Source organism: Odocoileus virginianus, chromosome 31 (assembly GCF_023699985.2).
Source record: "Odocoileus virginianus isolate 20LAN1187 ecotype Illinois chromosome 31, Ovbor_1.2, whole genome shotgun sequence".
In the NCBI taxonomy this organism is placed as follows: domain Eukaryota; kingdom Metazoa; phylum Chordata; class Mammalia; order Artiodactyla; family Cervidae; genus Odocoileus; species Odocoileus virginianus.
Genome location: NC_069704.1, coordinates 33,395,390 through 33,418,916, shown reverse-complemented (window position 1 = coordinate 33,418,916; position 23,527 = coordinate 33,395,390). Strand labels below are relative to the sequence as shown.

Sequence of the window (23,527 nt, the reverse complement as noted above, 5' to 3'; positions counted from 1 at the left end):
CAAGGAAGGACACAATTCCGGTTCATATTTTACAAAGATGACTGGCGATTGTGGTCAGGATGAGCCATAAAGGCAAGTGTGGAAATTGGGAAGCCAGTTAGGAACTGGTTAGTTGCTCAGGCCAGAGGTGATGGAGGCTTGGATGAGGCAAAGTTGGTGAAGATGGAGAAAGACAAACAGACCAAGAATGCCTTTTGGAGGCAGAACCTATGGGATCCACTCAGAACCTGTACTGAGTGTCAATGACACACCATGTCTGGTTCTAGGTCCTTTGCGTATTCACTCATTGGGTCATTCAACAAATGTTAGCCCTGCCTGCTCTCACACATTCGATCCCTGGGTAGGGAAGATCCCTTGGAGGAGGAAATGGCAACCCACTCCAGTATCTTTGCCTGGAAAATCCCATGGACAGAGGATCCTAGTGTACTATAGTCCATGGGGTCGCAAAAAGTCGGACATGACTGAAACGACTGAGCACCCATGCATGCACAGAATTATTTTTGTTCTTTTTTGGATTTGATTTGCTAATATTTTGTTGATTTTTTTCATCTGTTTTCATGAGGGATATTGGCTTGTGGTTTTCTTTTCTTATAATATCTTTGTCTGGCTTTAGTTTTAAGGTAATGCTAGCCTCATGGAATGAGTTAAGAAATATTTCTTCTGCTTCTATCATCTGAAAGAGAGTATAGAGAGTTGTATAATTTCTTCCTTAAATGTTTGGTAGTGTTTATTAGTGAATCTATTTGGGACTGGTGTTTTCCTTCATTGAAAATTCATTGATTATGGATTCAACTTCTTTAATACATATAGGCATATCAGATCATCCATTTCTGTTTGTGTGAACTTTAGCAGATTGTGTCTTTCAAGGAATTGGTCCATTTCATTTAAGTTATCAAATTTCTGGGCATAAAGTTTTATATAGTATTCTTTTAATATCCTTTTCCATGGGGTCTGTAATAGCCCCTGTTTGGATATCAAATATTGGTGATTTGTATCCTCTCTCTCTGTTTTTCTTAGTTAACCTGGCAAGAAGCTTATCAATTTTACTGATCTTTTTGAAAAACTGCCCTTTGGTTTTGTTGATTTTCTCAGTTGATATCATGTTTTCTTTTCTCCTCTCTCTCCCTTTTAGCCTCACCACATGCACAATCTTAGTTCCCTAACCAGGGATTGAGTCCATGCCCCCTGCAGTGGAAGTATGGAATCTTAACCACTGGACTGCCAGAGAATCTGCAGTATCCTGTTTTCAATTTCACTGATTTTTTGCTCTAATTTTTATTATTTCTTCCAAGTCTATGCCCCAACCTCTAAGGCCAAAGAAGCGGAATTTGAATGGTTCTATGAAGACCTTCAAGGCCTTCTAGAACTAACACCAAAAAAAGATGTACTTTTCATCATAGGGGACTGGAATGCAAAAGTAGGAAGTCAAGAGATACCTGGAATAACAGGAAAGTTTGGTCTTGGAGTACAAAATAAAGCAGGGCAAAGCTAACAGAGTTTTGCCAAGAGAATGCACTGGTCATAGCAAACACCCTCTTCCAACAACACAAGAGATGACTCTACACATGGACATCACCAGATGGTCAATATCTGGTCCCATCACTTCATGGGAAATAGATGGGGAAACAATGGAAACAGTGACACACATTTTCTTGAGTTCCAAAATCACTGCAGATGGTAACTGTAGCCATGAAATTAAAAGACACTTGCTCCTTGGAAGAAAGTTATGACCAACCTAGACAGCATATTAAAAAGCAGAGACATTACTTTGTCAACAAAGGTCTGTCTAGTCAAAGCTATGGTTTTTCCAGTAGTCATGTATGGATGTGAGAGTTGGACTATAAAGAAAGCTGAGCGCTGAAGAATGGATGCTTTTGAATTGTGGTGTTGGAGAAGACTCTTGAAAGTCCCTTGGAATGCAAGGAGATTTAACCAAACCATCCTAAAGGAAATCAATCGTGAATATCCATTGGAAGGACTGATACTGAAATTGAAGCTCCAATACTTTGGCCACCTGATGCAAAGATCTGACTCAATAGAAAAGACCCTGATGCTGGGAAATATTGAAGACAGGAGATGGGGGCGACAGAGGATGAGATGGTTGGATGGAATCACCGACTTGATGGACATGAGTTTGAGCAAGCTCCGGGAGTTGGTGATGGACAGGGAAGTCTGGCATGCTTCAGTCCATGGGGTCACAAAGAGTCAGACATGATATTGAGTGACTGAACTGAACTGAGCTCATGTATATACAGATTCCCAGGTGGCTCAGTAGTTAAGAATCTGAGCAACTAAATCTAAACAAGTGAGTCACTGAGCATGTGTGCACATATATGTGTATATACATATATCAATATATATGTGTGTCTAACTGAATCACTGATGTACAGCTGAAACTAACACAACATTGTAAATCAATTATGTTTTGATAAAGAAAGTTAAAAAAATCCTCATCGCAAGAAGAAAAGTTCAACTAAGTATGATGTTACATATTAACTAGACTTATTTTAATTATTTTATAATATGTACAAATACCAATCACTGTGTTGTACATTGGAAATTAATGTTATATGTCAGTTATATCTCAATAAAAATATAAACAAACATGTTCAGTCATATTGCTCTAGTTATAGCAAATTTTTTGTTTAGTATTTGTGTATAGTTTATAAAAGAAAATATTTTTTAAAGTAAAAAACTAAATAGTATATTATATATTTCTAAAGAAATCCAAAGAATACAAATTATGTAAGGAAAGTATTCCCTTTTAATCTTTCCTCCTGCGCTGTCATTTTACTTCCCACCTTCAGGAAAAAACACTTATCAGGTTGGCGTGTATCCTTCAAGATATTTAATTTCCCATATATATGCTATGTATGTGCTTGGTTGCTTAGTCATGTCTGACTCTTTGCAACCCCATGGACTATAGCCTACCAGGCCCCTCTGTCCATGGGGATTTTAAGAATACTAGAGTGGGTTTCCCTCCTCCAGGGGATCTTCCCAACCCAGGGATCAAATCCAGGTCTCCCTTGTTGCAGGTGGATTCTTTACTGTCTGAGCTACCAGGGAAGCCCAATTTTCCACATATTTACATTTAAATATTCACATGGGAATCACATGTGTATACATCAAAATTAGGACCATGCTATGTATATTATTCTGTAACTTGTTTTTTCACTTAGTACATGTTTGGAGAACTTTCCAGTTTGTGTGTCCAAATCTACCTAAAAAATTGCTATATAATATTTCAGGCGCCGAGGTCTGGGCCCTCAGGTGGCCGAACATTCACGGGGGGAGTCGGCGCTTGGAGGACCCAAGAATATCTAAAGCCACGGGGAAAATGGTGGGAAATTCACCATCGCCATTGCCAGAAAGAGCGATTTATGGCTTTGTTCTTTTCTTAAGCTCCCAATTTGGTTTCATACTGTATCTTGTGTTGGCTTTTATTCCTGAATCTTGGCTGAGCTCCTTAGGCTTAACTTATTGGCCTCAAAAGTATTGGGCCGTTGCTCTGCCCGTGTATCTATCTCCTCATTACCAAAGTCATCGGTTACGTCCTCTTATTTGGAATAAACATGATGAGTACCTCTCCACTAGACTCCATTCATAATATCACAGATAACTATGCCAAAAATCAACAGCACAAGGAAGACCAAGAAGAGGCCATCCCAGCACTAAGAGATATTCCTATTAGTGAAGTAAACCAAATGTTCTTTCTTGAAGCCAAATAACTTTACACCAAAAACTTAACTGTATGTGGACTAATACCAAACATTTATTATAAATTTTTAACATAAAGGTTTTGACCATACTAATTTAGACTATCTTTCTGATTAATATCCAGTGTTGAAATGTTTTTTTAAAAAAAAGTAGGTTGAACTTCTTTTATAGTAAGTTCTATTAATATTATAAATGTTATCAAATAGTAGTTACTAATGGACAGAATAAATACTGCATTACAATATGGCAAAAAAAGTTGCTATATAATATTTCATTATATTGAAGTTTATTTAATTGTTCTTTTCTCTATGAGCATTTATATAGTTCTGAATTTTTTATTAATATAAATGATACTGTGAAAAATTCTTTTCACTTTGAAAATTTTGGGGAGCATTTCTCTTCTTTAGAAGAGGAATTACTAGATATTTTAAACATTTGAAGATTTTTTACAAATCCGATGGGTAAAAAACATCCTTTCCTTGTTTTACAAATACAATTTCACTGAGTTCTAGTGAGATTGAGCAGTTTTTCACGTATTTACTGATGATTTATAACTTTTGTACTTTGTAATACTTATCTTTTGCTTTATATGTTATAAATATTTTCTTCCTGTTTCTCATTTGTTCTTTATACTTTGCTTATGGCATCTTTCACGGTTACATTTTTCTACTTTATAAAGTTAAGTCTGCCAGTCTTTCATTTTTTCATTTTTGGCCTAAGAAAATCTTTACCACAAGCTCACAAATAATATGCTCCTAGTTTTCTTCTGCATAATATGTGTTGATGAGGTGGACGCAGGCTAGCTGTTCAACCAACTCTTTCCCTTTTCCTTCTGAGCACATAGCCAGACTTTATATCCCAGCCTTCCTTGCAACTGGTGCGGCCCTGCTATTGAGTTCTGAGTAATAGAATGCAGACAGAGACTAACAGAATGTGTACCACTTTCCACGATTTGCCTGTGTGATCTTCTATACTATTTTCTCATTTGGTTGTCTGTAAGGACTATAACCCCCAGGGAGAAATGGGGAGCTACATACTGAAGATGATGGAGCCATAATATGGAAAGTGCTAGAATCTGAATCACCCCTTGGAGAAGAGATGCTTGATCAGAAATATGTGTTTTGAATTTAAGGAGACTTTTAAGCCACTGTGATGTGGGGATTTATCTGTTACTACAGCTACTAAATACCTTAACTAATATATATTTACATTTGTTTCTAATATTTACATCTTTAGTACAATTGATAAATAACTTATTTATATGCTTGGTATGAGATCAAGAGCTAACTAAAGTTCCTCTTTCCCAGAATGGACAGTTGATTTTGGGGGCTAGCTTATCTTTTATCTATCTATCTAAAATGTTACCCTTATCATATATTTGACTGTACCACATACAACTGGAAATTTCTAGTCATTTTTGGGCTCTAAAAACATCAGTTTCAATCAGTTTAATATTAAGTTTTCTTGTACATATTAGAATGTTTATAAACTTTCTATCCTTGTCCATCAAACTATGTTCCTTTGCCAGTAATGGAACCATTTGGTGTCATTTCAGGGACTCCAGTGAACTCCAGTACTCCAGTTCTTCATGTCTCAGTGCAGAAAAGAATTCAGCAAGAGACAAAGAGATAAGAAGTAATTTATTAAAATAATAATATTTTAAAATATGATTCTTGTGAGGTTTACAAGTGGGCAGGTGAGAAATGCCATTCCCAGAGAACTTACTGAGCTACAGTTTTATAATCAAAAGAAAAGATGGGAGGAGAGAGAAGAATTTCTATGTCTTTCTTGAGTAGATGTCATGCTTCCATCATCATGTCCTACTCCAGGTTGAGCAGGGGAGTTTTCTTGTCCCTACATGGTCAAGCTAGGTCCACAAATTATTGTCTTTTTTTTAATGTGTGGAAAAAGCATGTCCTAAGGATCATTAAATTACTGACCTCACTGGACAGAATGTGGGACTCATGCCACCATTGTTTTATTGTTTTGGGGCTTCTGTTGCATACTTTTGTTGTTAAACAAGCCTGCTTGGTTTTGTGGTTAAGCAAACCTGCTTTTTTTGAGTAATCATTAACTTCTAGGGATCCCCCTGATTTTTCTACTTATAAGCCCCTAGTGAGATTAGCTATTTAATCACCTACTTTTTTCCTTTCTCTGTCCCTATCAGTAACATAGTTTTAATTATTGTAGCATTGTAGTGTATTTCATATCAAGTAGGACAAGATGAACTTTAAAATCAGTTGGTCAAGTTCTATGAAAAATCCTGTTGATATTTTGAGTGGAATTGCATTATATTTGTATAGATTAATTTTGAGAATCAACATCCCTATAATATGGGGCTTTCGCAGTTGGGAATATGGTCATAAACAGGTAGGATAAAACTTGTTCACAAATAACTCAAAAATGTAGGTTACAGCTTTAGGGGAGCCAGAGGTTTAATGACTACTGCTTGTCTCTTTCATGGGCATGAAGGGCAATTTACTTACCAGGACCTTCTAAATTTTAACCTGTACCTGGTCACCTCTGGTTTTCATGAGGGAGAAAGGGCTGCTGCTATGTATTTATTTATAAATTTTCTTTATCTCTCCAATAGGGTATAAATACCACAAAATTAGGATTTTGCCTTCTTTATTAACTGAAGTATCTCCAGTGCTTAGGACAGAGCCTTGACCCATCACAGACTCTTGAAAACTTTTGTCAAAAAAAGGAAATAATGAATATGAGAACTCTTGCCTTTACTGAGGCTGGTGGTTTGCATCTAGCAACTGATACATAAGATTCACGTCACAGCATATAGGTGCTTATTTCTTCTAGTTCTTGTTATATTCCCATGGCTGCATTTATTGAGCCATAGTGAATTGTTGTGGAGAAATGGTATATAAAATGGTTGCGATGGTTAAAACATTTAGATGGCCAACCATGGCCTTAGGATAAATATTGCAGTGGATCAACAACATTACTCACTAAAGCACTGTTTGCAATAGCAAAAGATTGGAAACAGTGTCCCTGGAGGTCCAGTGGTTAAGAATCCACCTTGCAATGAAGGAGAACAGTTGGATTCCTGGCCTGGGAGTATCCCACATACTTTGGAGTAACTAAGCCTGTGTGCCACTACTGAGCCCACGCACGGCAGCTACTGAAGCCCATGTGTTTAGGGCCCACGCTCCATACGAGAAGCCACTGCAATGAGAAGCCCGGGTACCGCACAGAGAGTAGCTCCTGCTCGCTGCAACTAGAGAGAAGCCGAAGGACAGTAAGGGAGACCCAGCACAGCCAAAAATAAACAAATAAATCTTACAAAAAGAGACAAAAAAGACTGAAACAACCCAAATGTAAATCAATAGGGACGTGGTTAAAAACCAAACAGACAAACCTGACTATAGCAAATTCTTACAATGGAATAACATACAGCTGTTAAAAAACAAAAACGAATTGATATGAACTCCAGGATAAACTGCACTGTTAAAAAAAAAAGTGCAGAGCAGACTATATAATATGCAATGTTTTGTGGAAAAAAGAAAAGGAAATAAAAATACATATTAATGTTTGCTCCCACATGCATAAAGAAACTCCAAAAGAATTAAAAGAAATTAATAAAAATGATTACCTGTTGGAGTAGTGATGGGGACTGGGGTGAGTGAGTGAGACATTTTTCACTGTATATTTTTATATATTATTTGCTTCTGGTACCATGTGAATGTACTGTCATTAAAACTGAATAAAATACAAAATATAAATGATGATAACATTTATATTTCCTGTAAGAAATACTCTCAGTCTGTTAGGTGGTACAATAAAGAAATGAAAATTATTTTGGATTTATACCCACTTAGGGGAATCAGTCATTGGTATAGCTGTTATGTGTTTGCAGAAATAAGGTGATAAGGAAGGTGATAACAGCAGCAGCCGAATCAGACAAAGCTCCTTGCTTGGTCCCATCTCATTCAGGAGGCTTTCTGGACCAGGCAATAAGGGTTAGTGTGCTTTTGTTCATCTTCTTTTCAGGATATAGGGCTCAGGGTACATCAAATCATTTTAGTGAAGCCTCTGTTGTGATGCAAAGTGTTTCAGCTTTGTCCTCTTGGTTTCAGTTAAATCAGTTAAACATCTCTTAATAATTTCAAGGCAAATTGGTTTCAGAGGGCTAACAAGTGACTTGCCCACAGCTCACTTATTCACCAAATTAATTAAACTTGTTAACAAATTAACCTATAGAACTGCAAATATTGAACAGTCTCAGCTGCCTTGCCTGGTTCATTCATCTTCTTCATTAATATTAACCACTCTGTCCTGTGTGATTGTAAGAGTCATGGTCTTTTAAATTAATGCTGTGAACAGAGTTGACAAGGCTTTGCTTGTGGTACATTTTAAAAATCAGATATATCATTACCTAAAAAAAACCATCATTATCAAAAATATTATTGATTATGAACTGTATCAAGAGAATTTATACAAACTCAACCGCTATCTTGTAGGGATCTACAGTGAAAGATTTAATTTAAAACTGAAGTTAAATAATAAAGATTTGCTAGGAACTGTGAAAGTTCTCTGTGAAGTGCACCATATAAATGTATGGCATTTTTGGGGGCATGAATTGTAATGTAAAAATAATATTTTAAAAAGATAGAAAATAACAGGATAAATGGGCAATTCAGGTTGGGGAAGAAGGATGAATGTAGTTCTGATAAACATAATCAGCTTTCAGCTAGATAAAAGGGCCCTACAATTGTTCAGGTTATTAACTGATGCTTACCAATCGCTTGGTAATCAAGCATCTAATGAGAGTGAACACTAATGGCTCAAGGAACTGGGAGTCAAATTACGAAGTTTTATTAAAATGTTTCTTCTGCTTGCTTGCCTTCAATCATTTAGGTCTGATCTAGTTTTCCTTCAAAATTAAAGTCTGGAGCTCAAGCTAATTTATATGACTGGACATTTGAAAACAGAGGTCCACTCTACCTGTATGTAACATGACTGAGAAAGAGTACTGTTTGTATCTACAGTGTCTTTCTGAAACACATTCCTTTCCCTAAACTTACTAAAATAATGTGCGATGGAAGGAGCCTTGTCCCTGAGCTCTGAAACTTAGACAGCCTTCAAATTCTCATTTTCCTGACTGTGCTAGCCCATCTCCTACTCCAACTTCCTCTTCAGTAGCTGTAGCAAACTTCCTTTCACTTAAAAAACAAAAAGTTATTTGGCTCCATTGGTTGGGTCTTACTTGCAGCTCTGGGGCTCAGTGCATGGGTTTAGTTGCTCAGGAGGCATGTGAGATCTTAACTCCCTGATCCTGTGATTGAACCTGCATCCCCTGCATGGCAGAGTGGATTCTTAACCACTGGACCACCAGGAAAGTCCCAGCTTCCTTTCACTTTTACTAAACCTGTTGGCAGTTAGACACAAAGCCAAGATCCAAGATCAAAGAAAGTCTAAGAGAATGAAGTATTCAGAGTCCACAATAATATGGACATGTAGGTATCCCCTGCATTTCAGAATTCACTTTGTACCACAACACAAAAGACTTACATTAGTACCCGTTTTTGTTAACCAAAAGAAATCTGAAGAGTTATTGTTGCTTTTATAAAAATGGAGAAAAGTAAAAATAGCGCCAGCGTTTGTTTTGCAAAGAGCTGTTATAGTGGCTGCATGTACCCCACATAGAGTGGCGAGAGAAGCACCTGGAGATCCTTCCCCAGGAGCTACACTCTGAATTTCAGCTTCAAGCTGCCATGGCTTTGATCGAACCATGTCTGTGAGCATCTGTGCTTGATCTCCATTTATTTTGTGTGTCCCTGTCAGTAAGATGTGTCCTAAGGTAATTGACTCTTTGCTTTACACCATTTTGGTTCCCTGGTTGGCTCAGTGGTAAAGAACCTGCCTGCCAATGCAGGAGATGCAAGAGATGCAGGTTCGATCCCTGAATCAGGAAGATCTCCTGGAGAAGGGCATGGCAGCCCACTCCAGTATTCCTGGCCTGGAGAATATCATGGACAGAGGAGCCTGGCGGGCTATAGTCCATGCGGTTGCAAAGAGTTGGACATGACTGAGCACACATACAATTTACATCATTTTGGCTTATGAAAGATTTGATAGGCGCTCTCTACTTTTGAAGAGTGGGGAAACTTGTATTCAGCTTCTTGGATAATTATTAGAGAACTGTCCCTATACCTGGAATCTAAGGGGCCTTTCAAGAAATAATCCCTTTTTGGTATCTGCACATCTGGGACTTATTTTATTTTGATGTGCAGCCCTTGGATATTATTCAGCATTGTTCTGGATGCAGGTACAGCTACTTGTAAAAGGATGCATGGGGAGAGTTTGCTGCCTTTCCAGGTTGGGGACTTGGGACTACAGCCACCATTAGGCCTGACCATCATCTAGCCATCTCCCTCTTCATCTTCTATTGTTCCTTTTCTCTCTGCCTCTGATCTTCTTTCCCTCTCTGAATTTATTTTCCTATTCAAAACTTACCTTTCCTTCAAGGCCCTAGCTGTATATCATTTACTTTGAGAAAAAACAGGTTTTGATAGAACTAGCACTTACGAATTTAATAACTTACCAATGGGAATGACTTAGGTTAGAGTAGCTACGAACTTTCCAAGAAGAATGACATTTCCCTCAAGGATTGATTAGGCATTGTCTCATTTGAGTGGACAATAGACACATTTTAGTTTCTGAATGTCTATGCTTAGGATGCAGCTATTGCTTAATTATCTGCATAAGAGGCATCAACCAAATGAATAATTTGAAAATCTGCATTGGAATGCACAAGTACAATTTTTTTCTCCCAGAAGCTTGTTTTTACTAATTACATTTGGTTTGAACTTGTATTTAAGGAAATACTTCTCTGGAGTATACACCAAACTGCTTCTAAGGAGAGCAGTCTAGAAATAGTTGGAACATGGGCAAAGGCCACAGGCAAACTGCTCAGAATCAGAAGATTCGACATTGAGTTAATTATTTATTTATTCCTTTCTATATTAAAAAAAAATTTTTGAGATGGAAAAATAGTTGTGGCTCACACTGGGAGGATTATGCCTTTGAGGCCCATATATAAGATTCTAGCTCTGTCCAGTTTGCTCTGTCCAGATGGCCCACAGTGTCAAGGACTATGCCAAATTCTTAATGTGGTTTACCTCATTTAATCCTCAAATTACTTGTTGTTCTAATTTCACAGATGAGGCTCAGAAAGATTAATTACCTTGCCCAAAGTCACACAGTTAGTACGTGGTGGAACTTAACTTGTGTGGCTTTCATGCCTACGTCCCTAACTAACACTTCCACCCTACTGCCTCTGATTTTGTTGACAAGGTATGCACAATGACTGCTTTTTATTAAAAACATCTGGTTATTTTTCAAGTGACTCTCAGAGCCTGAAGCATTGTCTACATTGAATAGGAAGGAAGCAGGCTTTGTTGATGTCAAAGTATCCCATCTGAGAAAGGGGTTGTAACCATTTTACAGAATAGTTTTGAGAAAACAAGTGGAATCCCAGATCTTTGATGATTGCCCAGACACCCTAGTTCCAAAAAAAGTGTGAAATCTTCAGATGTCTTTATATTCACATGGTCTTGCTTTGACCAGAGGACCTGGCTGTGGAAATCCTCCTCGAGAGTTGCTCCTTCCTGTTTGCCATTGAATTCCTTGCCTTGTATTATCCCTGTGAAATGATTTCCCTCAAATACAGGTCTTCAATCAGTCCTAGGATGGGAAGTATCTCCTGGTGGGCTTTACAATCACTCTATTGTGGAGACTTAGCTGTCCAGGTGGTAGCCATCTTCTCATTGTCCTCTCACTTCAACATCCTGGATAAGATGCTACTCATCACCGCCCAAGTGGCTTCCCAGGTAGCTCAGTGGTAAAGAATCCACCTGACAATGCAGGATATGCTGGTTTCCATCCCTGGGTTGGAAGATCCCCTGGAGGAGGAGATGGCAACCCACTCCAGTATTCTTGCTTGGGAAATCTCATGGACAGAGGAGCCTGGCAGGCTACAGTCCGTGGGGTCGCAAAGAGTCGGACACGACTTAGTGACTAACACTTGGACTTGGACTGCCTACCATCCTCTACTTTCCTGTGTCTTAATACAAAGGCCAATAAATATTAAGTTTTAGTTCTTAGATAATATCAATGCTTCCTATAGTGGTGAAGTTTTTGGTTGTGACTCCAAACGGTTAGTCAACTGTATGCAGTTTTTTTTTTTTTGTTTTTTTGCAGTTTTGATTTTTAACAGGAAGAAAAACCCAAACCTACCGTAGCATGACTCTTCCTAAGCATGCACTTCCCTGCTTTGTGGAAATTACTTTGCTGAAACGATGCACAATATCTTAATCATGTCAGTGCAAATCACTACTTTGTCAAGAAGCAGGAACTTAATGTGTGCCTTATTTTAAAATTGTTTTCAGCCTGAGATTGGCATACTTAATTGCTTTTTAAGTACCCTTGTTAAAGCATCAAGGATATTGTTGATGGTATTTAAGCGTCTTTGGGTGGGCCGCTGTCATTAAGAAGCAAGGTTGGCATTTTCCTCTCTAACCTCGAACTTGATGGGTTTAATATCTGGGCTATTAAATTTACACTGGGAAGAACTGGCAGATAAATCTTTTACCAAAGCAATTTAAGTAAACAACAGAAATAAAGAAAAGGGTAAAGCTTTTAGCTTTCAGATAGCATATTCTCCAAGGACTGTCCTCTATTCTTTATTGCATTGCACAGTTGTTTGAAGTGGAAGATGCTATATTTGAAGTTGATTTCTTTTTTTATGTGTATGAGGAATCAGCTTCGAATTCAACCCTGAAGCGAATGCTTTGGCTTCAAGTGCAGTGTTTATGAATTACTGAAGAAATTTCAATTGGAGGTAAAAATCCTAAATTCTCTTTAATAATTTCTTTTTTGGAGGACAAGAGTATCTCCTTTGGGGGGAAAAAAAAACCCTAAAATACAACTGACTTTGCTTTATTTGAAAATACTGCTTTGGTCTTTTTCTCACTCTGAAAGTCCAAGGGCCCTGCAAACACGGATCCTTCATTCAGCCAACATTTATGGGCTGTCTACTGCTTTCCACATACTATTTCCTGTACCAGGAAGTATGAGACTGTCTCCAGATGACACATCCCTGGAAGCTTCTCTGTTCCCATTCAATGATAATTTATCTGGGGAAACTGGCTGAGACAAAAATATCTTAGGAGAATTGTGAAAAATAAAAATACAGTTTTTTTTCTTTGATATATATTTCAACATGGACTCTATTTGAAGATTCTTTCCCATTTCTTTGTGGTAGATACACAACAAAGAAGCACAGGGTGTTTGGGAGAACTTTGCTGTTTCTTGTGTTGAAATAAAGCCTTATATAAAATAAAAGCGCTATTCAAGATTGGGACTTTTGGCGACAAAGACTGTGTTCTCTGTGATAGAGGAAATAGGCAATTCCCATCCCCACCCCCCAGCATAATGTACATTTATAGAGTGTTTATCAAATAACTTGGTTTTCCAATACACTATCAGAAATTAGTGAGATTGGTTATGGACTCAATTATGCTTTTCTAAAAAATGATTTTAGTCTGCTCTCAAACATTTTGAAGTGGACCTTTATTATAGTTACCAAATTGTATGAAAGTACATCGCCCTCATCACATAAGGGTCACAGGTGGAACGTAGCAGGGCTGAAATGAAGGATAATGGAAAAATCCAGTACTTGTGTTTGCTACTTAAATGTCATGGCTAGGTAAATGGCTTTCTCTACTTCCTAGCGCTCGGCTTCTACTACATTAGTCTGGCAGCAATTAGAGAGGAGAGGTTGCTCTGCAAATTGGCTTGTTAAACCATGTAGTTCCTCTTTTTATTGTGCAAAACAGAAAAAATTGCCTCTAATCAATCCACTTCAACTTTTAGTCTAAAAGTTATTTACCATCCCATCAACTGAAAGTACCTATGAAATGTTCTCTTTGAATCAACTGAAGGAAAGAGGTATTTGTATCAATAAGCTGATTATGATTGTGGGGGCACAGTCTTACTATGAAAGCAGTGAAGAGACTGCATCTTTACTGAGGTGTCCTTGCCAAACTGATTAATGCTTTTAGGAGAATTAATCTACATTTCAAATATAACTGGACTCATGAACTAAATCAGAAATGTACCAGTTCATGGCTGTGATGCTCAAAAGAGGTTTTCCTTCGGAATAGAACATCATTCATTTTGAACTTTTGGTAATCTTCGCATTTGACTCACATGATCAATCAATCTCTCTGCTTTGTAACTGCGCTTGGATGTAACATTTGGGGGTGCTCAGATGAAAGTTTATTATTCTTAATTTTTTCAGGGCATAAATTAGCAGAACTGATATAAGGTACAGGGAAATTTGACTCATTTTCACTTTGCCCATCAGTACACTCAATGATTGTAAGAAGTGAATATTTGAATTACATTTCTAAATTAAGTATAATTGTGAATTTGAGGTAGTGCAAACTGTAAGAGCAGTGTCCTTTAAACTGTGCCTTCCACACCAGCTTCGTAGGGAAAACATGAAGATTCAGGCAGCCTATGCTGGAAACTGGAATGTTGTAGGCTGAGAAAGCTTAGCCTTCTATGAGAAGAAACCTGATTCCCAACTCCAAATCAGGTAAACATTGTTTGGCATCTCAAAAGCCAAAGAGTCTTATGTAGCAGAAGTCCAAACTTCTAAACCAAAAATTTTAGCAGAGGAGACCAAAAAATCTGTTGAAACTGATTTTTTTTCCCAACAAGTTCTAATTTTTCTCATTAGCAAAACTAAAATCATCTAAATTTTAAACATTTTTAAAAAGCTTGGTTCTTTAAAGAGGAAACTAATTTCTTTTAGATGAATGTTAATTTCACAATGGAGGATTAGATGATGCCTGCAGATAATGTCATGTCTTATTTGGGGAAGTGGTTTAAATTCTAGGCTCACCTTGCAAAAGAAACCCTCTTCCCTTTGTTAAATAAATAAATAAATAATAAATAAATAAATAGAATGCCATTGGAGAGGTCTCTTTTGTGTTTTCTCCCTGACTTCCCTTCCTGCCTCCAAACAGAGCCTACTTATGTGCTGGTTTATGTCTACAGAGAGAAACGAAGGGGCAACTGGCTTTTGCTTTGATTTGAGTGCCATTCTTTTTTCTTGCTTCCCTCTTCTGAGCAGGGCCACATATGGTGTTAACACTCAGTGAAGCTTGCTGCCTCTTGCAAGTAAAGAGGGTTTAGCTGAAGTGGACTTTGTGCATTTGGTGCATATGAGACTTTTTCCTGTTCCTTTATTCCTCCATTCCTCCCCTTGTGCCGAGACAGGACTCATTAGAAAACTGAAGGGCTAGGATTCAGGAAGCAAAGAAGAAAGGATGAGGGGAGGGCTCCAAGTACAGTGCTTTATGCTAATGTAGGGCACCCCCGCCCCGAAACCTCATCGTCCCTGTGGAAGGGCTGCTGCCTTGAGGATTTTCCATGGCAGTTCTGCTACTTGCTGGTTACTTTCTAGGCTTCCCTTATCTTCAGGGGTTTATATCTTTTGAATTTAGTTCCAAGTCATAGACTCTTAGGGTCTCTGTTTCCTGCAAAGAAAAGAAGGTTAACTCAATGGATGACCTTCTTGGGTCCCTTCCAGTGCTAACATTTAATGAAATAATCTTGCAAGTGCAGACTGCCAATGTATTGAGAAATGGAGTATTTCCTGCCATATCAATAAACAAGGATTTCAGAGTCATCAGCGATTACTGCTCTCCAGGGCAACCAGGAAAGAGAACAACACCTGTGATCCGTCAGTTATCAGGCTGCGGCTGCTCCCGAAGGTGAGCTCTGAAAACCAAAAGACGCTGGCCCCAGATAGCTGAGATGCATATGGAAGGAATGATTTCAGTGAGCCCAGACTCTTGCATATTCCCATACATAGAAAAGCACTAAATTCCTCAACTTGAGATATCTGTTGTGTCTGACTCTTTGCGATCTCAATGACTGCAGCACGCCAGGCTTCCCTGTCCTTCTCTATCTCCCGGAGTTTGCTCAAACTCACGTCCATTGAGTGGGTGATGCCATCCAACCATCTCATCTCCTCCTGCCCTCAATCTTTCCCAGCATCAAGGTCTTTTCCTTAATTTTCTAGTTTTCCTTAATTAACAATAACCTTTTGGTGTTCAGATTATGTGCCCTTTGTTACAAACTTCTGTATAACCTGACTCTACTTCCCATCCCCATCTCAGAGCAGTTCTCTTGGAGTCACTTGAGATGTTATCTCTTGGGCTTGAAGTCCTAAAAATTCCCACCAAATAAAACACAACTCTTAAGTTTTAGATAGTGACTATTTTTTAAGTCAACAGTATCAAACATTCCAGAAAACACAAGGTGTGGATAACCAGGACTGAAAAGAAGGGCCCAAATGCATGTGGAACACAATAGTACATGTTTTCTTAAACATGTGCTTCTGTGTATACACAGAACTCAGGTTTTATTCACTTTCTAGTCAGGCCTGGTTAGCTCTCTTTAAAGGGTTCCCTAGGGGAAGCATCCCCTAGGGCAAGGGAGCACTGCTCACATTCATAAATAAAACTGGGTTTCCACATTTAAGAAATGACTGTTCTTTCTCATATCCTTGCTCAAATATTTTGTTTGCTGAGAAGTAAGGGGGAAGGGAGAGTAGAGAGGGTTATGAGAGGTTTCATGGGAAAATGTGCAAAAATATAAACAGAGACCAAACTCAAAAGATATCTGTGTTGTTCATCTTCTAAGAGAGACTATGGCTAACTTGTAGGTTCCTTTCTTCCTTTTTTCCTTCCCTTTTTTTTTTTTTTTTTTCCCAGAAAAAAAGTCTCTGGTAGCAAATGCTTAGGCACCTGTAGAAGTCAGAACCTCGGTGCAGATCACTGAAAAAAGAGCAGGGTAACATCTGCCTTGGGAATTCATTTCACTCCCTGCCCCCAAAAGGCTTATTTTATGTTGTATTTCTCCTGGGTTAATTAAAAAATATAAACAGGAGTAACGTTATTGTCTAGCTCCTCCTCTCACACCCCATTAAGAGGGAGTTAGGTTGGACAGGGGAGCGGTTGACACCCACAAAGTAGGGAAACTTCACAGGGGTAATTGGAAGTCTGGGGCGGTTCCCAAACCTCTTCTAGACGGGAAACGCTGTGAGCCGGAAAAGCAACCCGCACCAGGCAGGGATTGCCTGCAAACCACTAGAAAGAGGGCGGCGTTCTATGAGCATGGAAAGCCAGGACGTCTGGAAATCAGTGAGATTAGGTCTTGAAGTTTCTCCATTTTGAGAGCAAAACATGTCTAGTCGTCCTGTTACAGCGCGTTTATTTTCCTGCTCTTTCTGAGCCTTAACGTGCCTGCTCCGCTTGGGTTGCAGATAACTCTGGGCAGACCCTTAGGGCTGACACTTTCCACCCTGATATTTAGCTACCGCAGCCCAGGAAGAGACGTGCCCAGAGACCAAACTCAAAACGGCGGCTGCCCTTGTGCCTTCCCTCCCCTTCTGATGTTACGGATCAGTAAGGAAGGGAAGGAGAGAGAAACGTCCTGCCTGGGGGTGAGCGGTGCAGGAGAGGCCTGACCGCCACCCAGGCACTTTCCCATCCTCTTTCATTGGTTAAAAAAGAAAAACGCTTTCTTGTATCGAATGGAGACAGAGGGTTGAGTTTGTCGGCCCAGGGGGGAGAGGGCTTGTTTACAAAGCTCTGACAGCCTGAGATTGACGGATCAACGGTCTTTCTTGCCTTTTTAGAAAGCATATTTGGAGCTTTCCTTCTCCCTTTTTTCCATTGACACTTCCAATTTTAGATTGTGTGTGGTTTAGAAGAGGGACATTTCCTTAAAAACAAAATCTGCATATAAAATATAAGTAAATAAATCACATGGCATATTAAATTTAATTAAACATGGAGTAACATTTTCCAAGTTTCACCATGGCAGCACTTGAAGGATTTTAAACATGACTTAGCAACTGAACAACAATCTAAAATTTAACCTGACAAAATCCTGTGATGCTGGTTGGGGGTGACTTTACTTTTGAAAAAATTCCTTTTTCCATTTGGTAGGAAATTTTTTATCATAAGCTTAATGCTAAGGATGGAGAATTCTGGTAAGAATATTAAACCATTTATCATATGCTCAGAATCAATTAAAATTTATATTTTACACTTGTCTATATATATATATATGTGTGTGTGTGCACCTATCTATCTATATGAATGTATAGAATCTTAGAATTCTAGGTTAGGGCTGACAGTGGCCTTCATACCCAGGGAGCAACCCAACTCACTCACTTGACAAATGAGCCCGTCTCACGAAGCAATTCTCTGTCTTGTGCATTTCTGTTCTTTCTGTGGTGGAGTGTTTCCTAAGACTTATTTCACACCAAATCGTGTTGATGACATGCCAGCAGCAATATAGTGTCTAGGGAACTTCAGCTCATGCTTTTGAAGCATTTAGAACTAGTTTTAACCTCCACATTTTTGTTTTCCAAAGAAACACCCCCATGTATATACACACTCCTGGGTTCAGAATTTGCTTACAGGCAGTGTTAACCAAACAGGTGTGATGTGTTTCCTTGTTTATTCCTATTCTTTCCCTGCAAACCAAGATGGACCCTGGAGGAGGGTGGGCTGCAGGCTCTTTCCAAAGGCCTGTGAAATCTGTGAGTTGGAGGTGGTCGTTGTGGGGATGGGGTTGTTTAATGAGGAGAGTGCTACAGTGAGTGGAACACTTTTTGAGAAGATTTCTCACTTCTCTGCAGCTGCTGAACAAGTGTAAGCATCCATTTCTTCCTCAGATTCTGGGGACCATGAAAAACTCTTTTGGGAAGAGAAAAACTTTAATGGACACACTCTCACATTTCTCCAAGTATTATAAAGATATGATGATATTGAGATTTCCACACATACGTTAGAGATTATGGTGAACACTCAAATTTCCTAAGCATGATTTAAATTTTGTAAAATACCATTGAGCTACCCCTTTTAAAAAAAAAAAGCATTTTATTTTAGCTTACAGTTAAAGCTGTGGTATTGTCAAATACTCTTTCTGTGCAACTCCTGTAATTGTTAACATTAATAAGAATAATTATGGCACAACTTACTGAATATATATCTTATTCCAGACACAATGCTAAGTATTTTACATGTATTATTTTATTTTAGTATTTGTAATAATCCTATGAGGTAGGTATTTTCATTCAGCAAATTTAAGTTCGGAGATGTGAAATAAGTTGCTTGAGATCACACAGTAATAAGAAATAAAACTGGGAATCCAACTGAACTGTTTCTGACTCCAGAAAAAGAGTTTCCAATGTTTGTTAAATCATTTTATTTCAGAGAATTTTTAGCTTTCATTACCTGATCAAATTAGAGCAACAGATTTTAGTTTTCAACTATGTTCTAACACAATTTTTTTTCTTATTTTGATATAGCTCTAACATTTGAAGAAAAACAATTAATTTTCATAATATCAAAAGTATTTATTTAGTATTTAGTTTCTAAAGCCCTGCCCTACACTTGTTCTCATTAATCCTAATGTCCGTTCTGCAAGGCAGTGTATGGACAAGATGATCCCTAAGCTACTAGCATTAGACTTAGAGTTTAGAAACTGAGATGGTTGTTTAAACCCAGGTTTCTGTGGTCCCTCATGGACTGGGATAAAAATCTGAGCAGTCAGATTGTACTCAAGAAATTGCCTTATAATAAGCTTTCAAGTATACGAATGAGTAGAAAGGTAAATGTGAATTTTGGAACCAAACCTTGATTTCCATCCTGGTTTTAGCTCTTTTAAAATTGTATGACCTTAGGCAAGCTGTTTATAGAGCTGTGAAAGAAAGTGAAAGTCACTCAGTTGTGTCCGACTCTTTGCGACCCCCATGGACTATACAGTTCATGGAATTCTCCAAGCCAGAATACTGGAGTGGGTAGCCTTTCCCTTCTCCAGGGGATCTTCCCAACCCAGGGATCGAACCCAGGTCTCCTGCATTGCAGGTGGATTCTTTACCAGCTGAGCCACAAGGAAAGCCCAAGAATGCTGGGGTGGTTAGCCTATCACTTCTCCAGCAGAACTTCCTGACCCAGGAATCAAACCAGGGTTTCCTGCATTGGAGGAGGATTCTTTACCAGCTGAGCTACCAGGGAAGATCCACACAAAAGCATTTTATGCTTGTGGTTACAGTGCTGTAGTGAAGATTAAATTGATATTGTGTATAAAATAGCAATGTTTAAGAGTACTAATAGTGATGAAAACCAATACTTTTGGAACATTTGCTATGTGCCAGGCTAAGCATGTGCCATGCTTAGCCATGCATGTGCCAAGCTATGTGCCATGTACTAAGCATGCTACATCTATCAACTCATCGAAGGTTCACAGCAACCATGTAAGGGAGGGCTGTCATTATTCCTAATTTTCAGAAGAGGAGGCTAAAACACAGAGATTAAGCTGAGCCAGGATTTAGTAGCAGGGAGTCTGGCTCCAGGACTCTGCCCTTAACCTCTATACTGGACATCTATCATCATCACTATTTACTGACTGTTACTTTCCTTTGGACCATCTTATAAAAATGACAGCAATGAAAACTGATAAAAATGCTAGATACAAAATAATGGTCCTTTTGGTCCAGAACATGTAAGTACTATATGGTACATTTCTCTTTAAGATTATTCATTCAGTCCAGGATCAGAGATGCATGTTAGGTAAGACCTGGCAAAGATCTGTTTGGGTTATCTGGTGCCTTACTTTGCACAGCGTTACTAAAAATCTAGTTCAGGGACTTGCAAAATCAACATCACCTGGAGGCTTGTTAGAAAGGCAAATTCTTGGGCCCCACCCTAGACCAGTGAGCCAAAATCTCTGGGTGTGGGGCCCAGCAATCTGTTTTGACAAATTCTGCAGGTGGCACTGATGCATCCTAAGGTCAGGAACCACTGGTTTACCACATAAAGCAAATAGGTTTTTTTTTTAAGAGTTTATAAAAGAAGTAAAAATGTTGATGTATCTTTACTCTTTTGCAATTTATTTGAATTATTGTTGTTCTTGACAAACAGGTATTTGTTGTGGGAACAGAGAATACCTCTGTTCAGGCATTACTAGTATTGGACATACAAATATATCAGATGTAGTCCTAGTGCCAGTAAAGTTGCCGCCTAGTGAAAAGGGAAAGAGGGTACATCAGATCAGAATACAGTGCAGGCAGGGCCATAATGGACCATGCCCACACATTGATCGGAGCTGAAATCGGGCAGGGAGGTTATCACTAAGGTTAACCTAGTGGTGCCTTGAAGGATAGAGACTTGCCCTAGAGATGGTTAACAGAAATTACTGAAAAATTCAGACTTAACTCCATTGAAGGGTAGAATAACAAGTTATGAGGACTTTGGTCTCAAAGCAAGACATACTGGGGGGAACTACTTCTTACTAGGCTACATATAACACTACAGTGTGGAGATGGAATTTAGTGCAGAGGGTATATCATAGTGTAGACAAGTACATAACCTATACCAAATGGTGGGTTAGGTCAGATTACAGAAGACTTCCTGGAGGAGGAAGTCAGATATCCAGAACTGGATCTGAAAAAATGGGTATAAATCACACAGATAAAAGTCTTTCCAGGCTTCTAGGAAGCTGAGTCCAGAAATAATATGTAAAGGACAGCTCTTCCCAACTTTTAGCAAGTGATGACTCTTCAGGAAAAGGTAGCATTTGCAAGGCACCATGGGCATCAGATTGATTATATTCTTTGCAACTGAAGATGGAGAGGCTCTATACAGTCAACTTCCCTGGTGGCTCAGATGGTAAAGCATCTGCCTACAATGAGGGAGGCCCGGGTTCAATCCCTGGGTCAGGAAGATCCCCTGGAGAAGGATATGGCAACCCATTCCAGTACTCTTGCCTGGAAAATCCCATGGACTGAAGAGCGTGGTAGGCTGCAGTCCATGGGGTTGCAAAGAGTCGGACACGACTGAGAGACTTGACTTTCACTATCAGTTCAGTTCAGTCTCTCAGTTGTGTCTGACTCTTTGCAACCCCATGAATCACAGCATGCCAGCCCTCCCTGTCCATCACCAACTCCCAGAGTCTACCCAAACCCGTGTCCATAGCATTGGTGATGCCATCCAGCCATCTCATCCTCTGTCATCCCCTTCTCCTCCTGCCCCCAATCCTTCCCAGGATTAGGGTCTTTTCCAATGAATCAACTCTTCACATCAGGTGGCCAAAGTATTGGAGTTTCAGCTTCAACATCAGTCCTTCCAATGAACACCCAGGACTGATCTCCTTTAGGATGGACTGGTTGAATCTCCTTGCAGTCCAAGGGACTCTCAAGAGTCTTCTCCAACACCACAGTTCAAAAGCATCAATTCTTCGGCGCTCAGCTTTCTTCACTGTCCAACTCTCACATCCATACATGACTACTAGAAAAACCATAGCCTTGACTAGATGGACCTTTGTTGGCAAAGTAATGACTCTGCTTTTAAATATGCTGTCTAGGTTGGTCATAACTTTCCTTCCAAGGAGTAAGTGTCTTTGAATTTCATGGCTGCAATCACCATCTGCAGTGATTTTGGAGCCCCCCAAAATAAAGTCTGACACTTTTTCTGTTGTTGCCCCATCTACTTGCCATGAAGTGATGGGACCAGATGCCATGATCTTAGTTTTCTGAATGTTGAGCTTTAAGTCAACTTTTTCACTCTCCTCCTTCACTTTCATCAAGATGTTTTTTAATTCCTCTTCACTTTCTGCCATAAGGGTGGTGTCGTCTGCATATCTGAGGTTATTGGTATTTCTCCTGGAAATCTTGATTTCAGCTTGTGCTTCATCCAGCCTAGCATTTCTCGTGATGTACTCTGCACATACGTTAAATAAGCAGGGTGACAATATACAGCCTTTATGTACTCCTTTTCCTATTTGGAACCAGTCTGTTGTTCCATGTCCAGTTCTAACCATTGCTTCCTGACCTGCATACAAGTTTCTCAAGAGACAGGTCAGATGGTCTGGTATTTCCATCTCTTGAAGAATTTTCCATAGTTTATTGTGATCCACATAGTCAAAGGCTTTGGCATAGTTGATAAAGCAGAAATAGATGTTTTTCTGGAACTCTCTTGCTTTTTCTATGATCCAGCAGATGTTGGTAATTTGATCTCTGGTTCCTCTGCCTTTTCTAAAACCAGCTTGAACATCTGGAAGTTCACGGTTCACGTATTGCTGAAGCCTAGCTAACCTGGAACTGACTGTGACTCAGGTCATGAACTCCTTATTGCAAAATTCAGGCTTAAATTGAAGAAAGTAGGGAAAACCATTAGGCCATTCGGCCATTTAGGTGTGACCAAAATCAAATCCCTTATGATTATACAGTGAAAGTGACAAGTAGATTCAAGGGATTAGATCTGATAGACAGAGTACCTGAAGAATAGGAGGTAGTGATCAAAACCATCCCAAGGAAAATAAATGTAACAAGGCAAAATGGTTGTTTGAGGAGATCTTACAAATAGCTGAGAAAAGAAGAGAAGTGAAAGGCAAAGGAGAAAAGGAAAGATATATCCATCTGAATGCAGAGTTTTAAAGAATAGCAAGGAGAGATAGGAAAGCCTTCTTAAGTGAACAATGTAAAGAAATAGAGGAAAACAATAAAATGGGAAAGACTAGAGATCTTTTCAAGAAAATTAGAGATACCAAGGGAAATTTCATGCAAAGATGGGCACAATAAAGGACAGAAATGGTATGGACCTAACAGAAGCAGAAGATAGTGAGAAGAGGTGGAAAGAATACACAGAAGAACAGTACAAAAAAGATCTTAATGACCCGAATAACATGATGGTGTAATCATTCA

General features: G+C 39.0%; 1 pseudogene; it reads left to right on the top strand.

Moving 5' to 3' along the window:
- Positions 1-3,291: 3,291 nt before the first annotated feature.
- On the top strand, positions 3,292-3,810 carry LOC110141791 (phosphatidylinositol N-acetylglucosaminyltransferase subunit P pseudogene; annotated as a pseudogene).
- Positions 3,811-23,527: the final 19,717 nt, after the last annotated feature.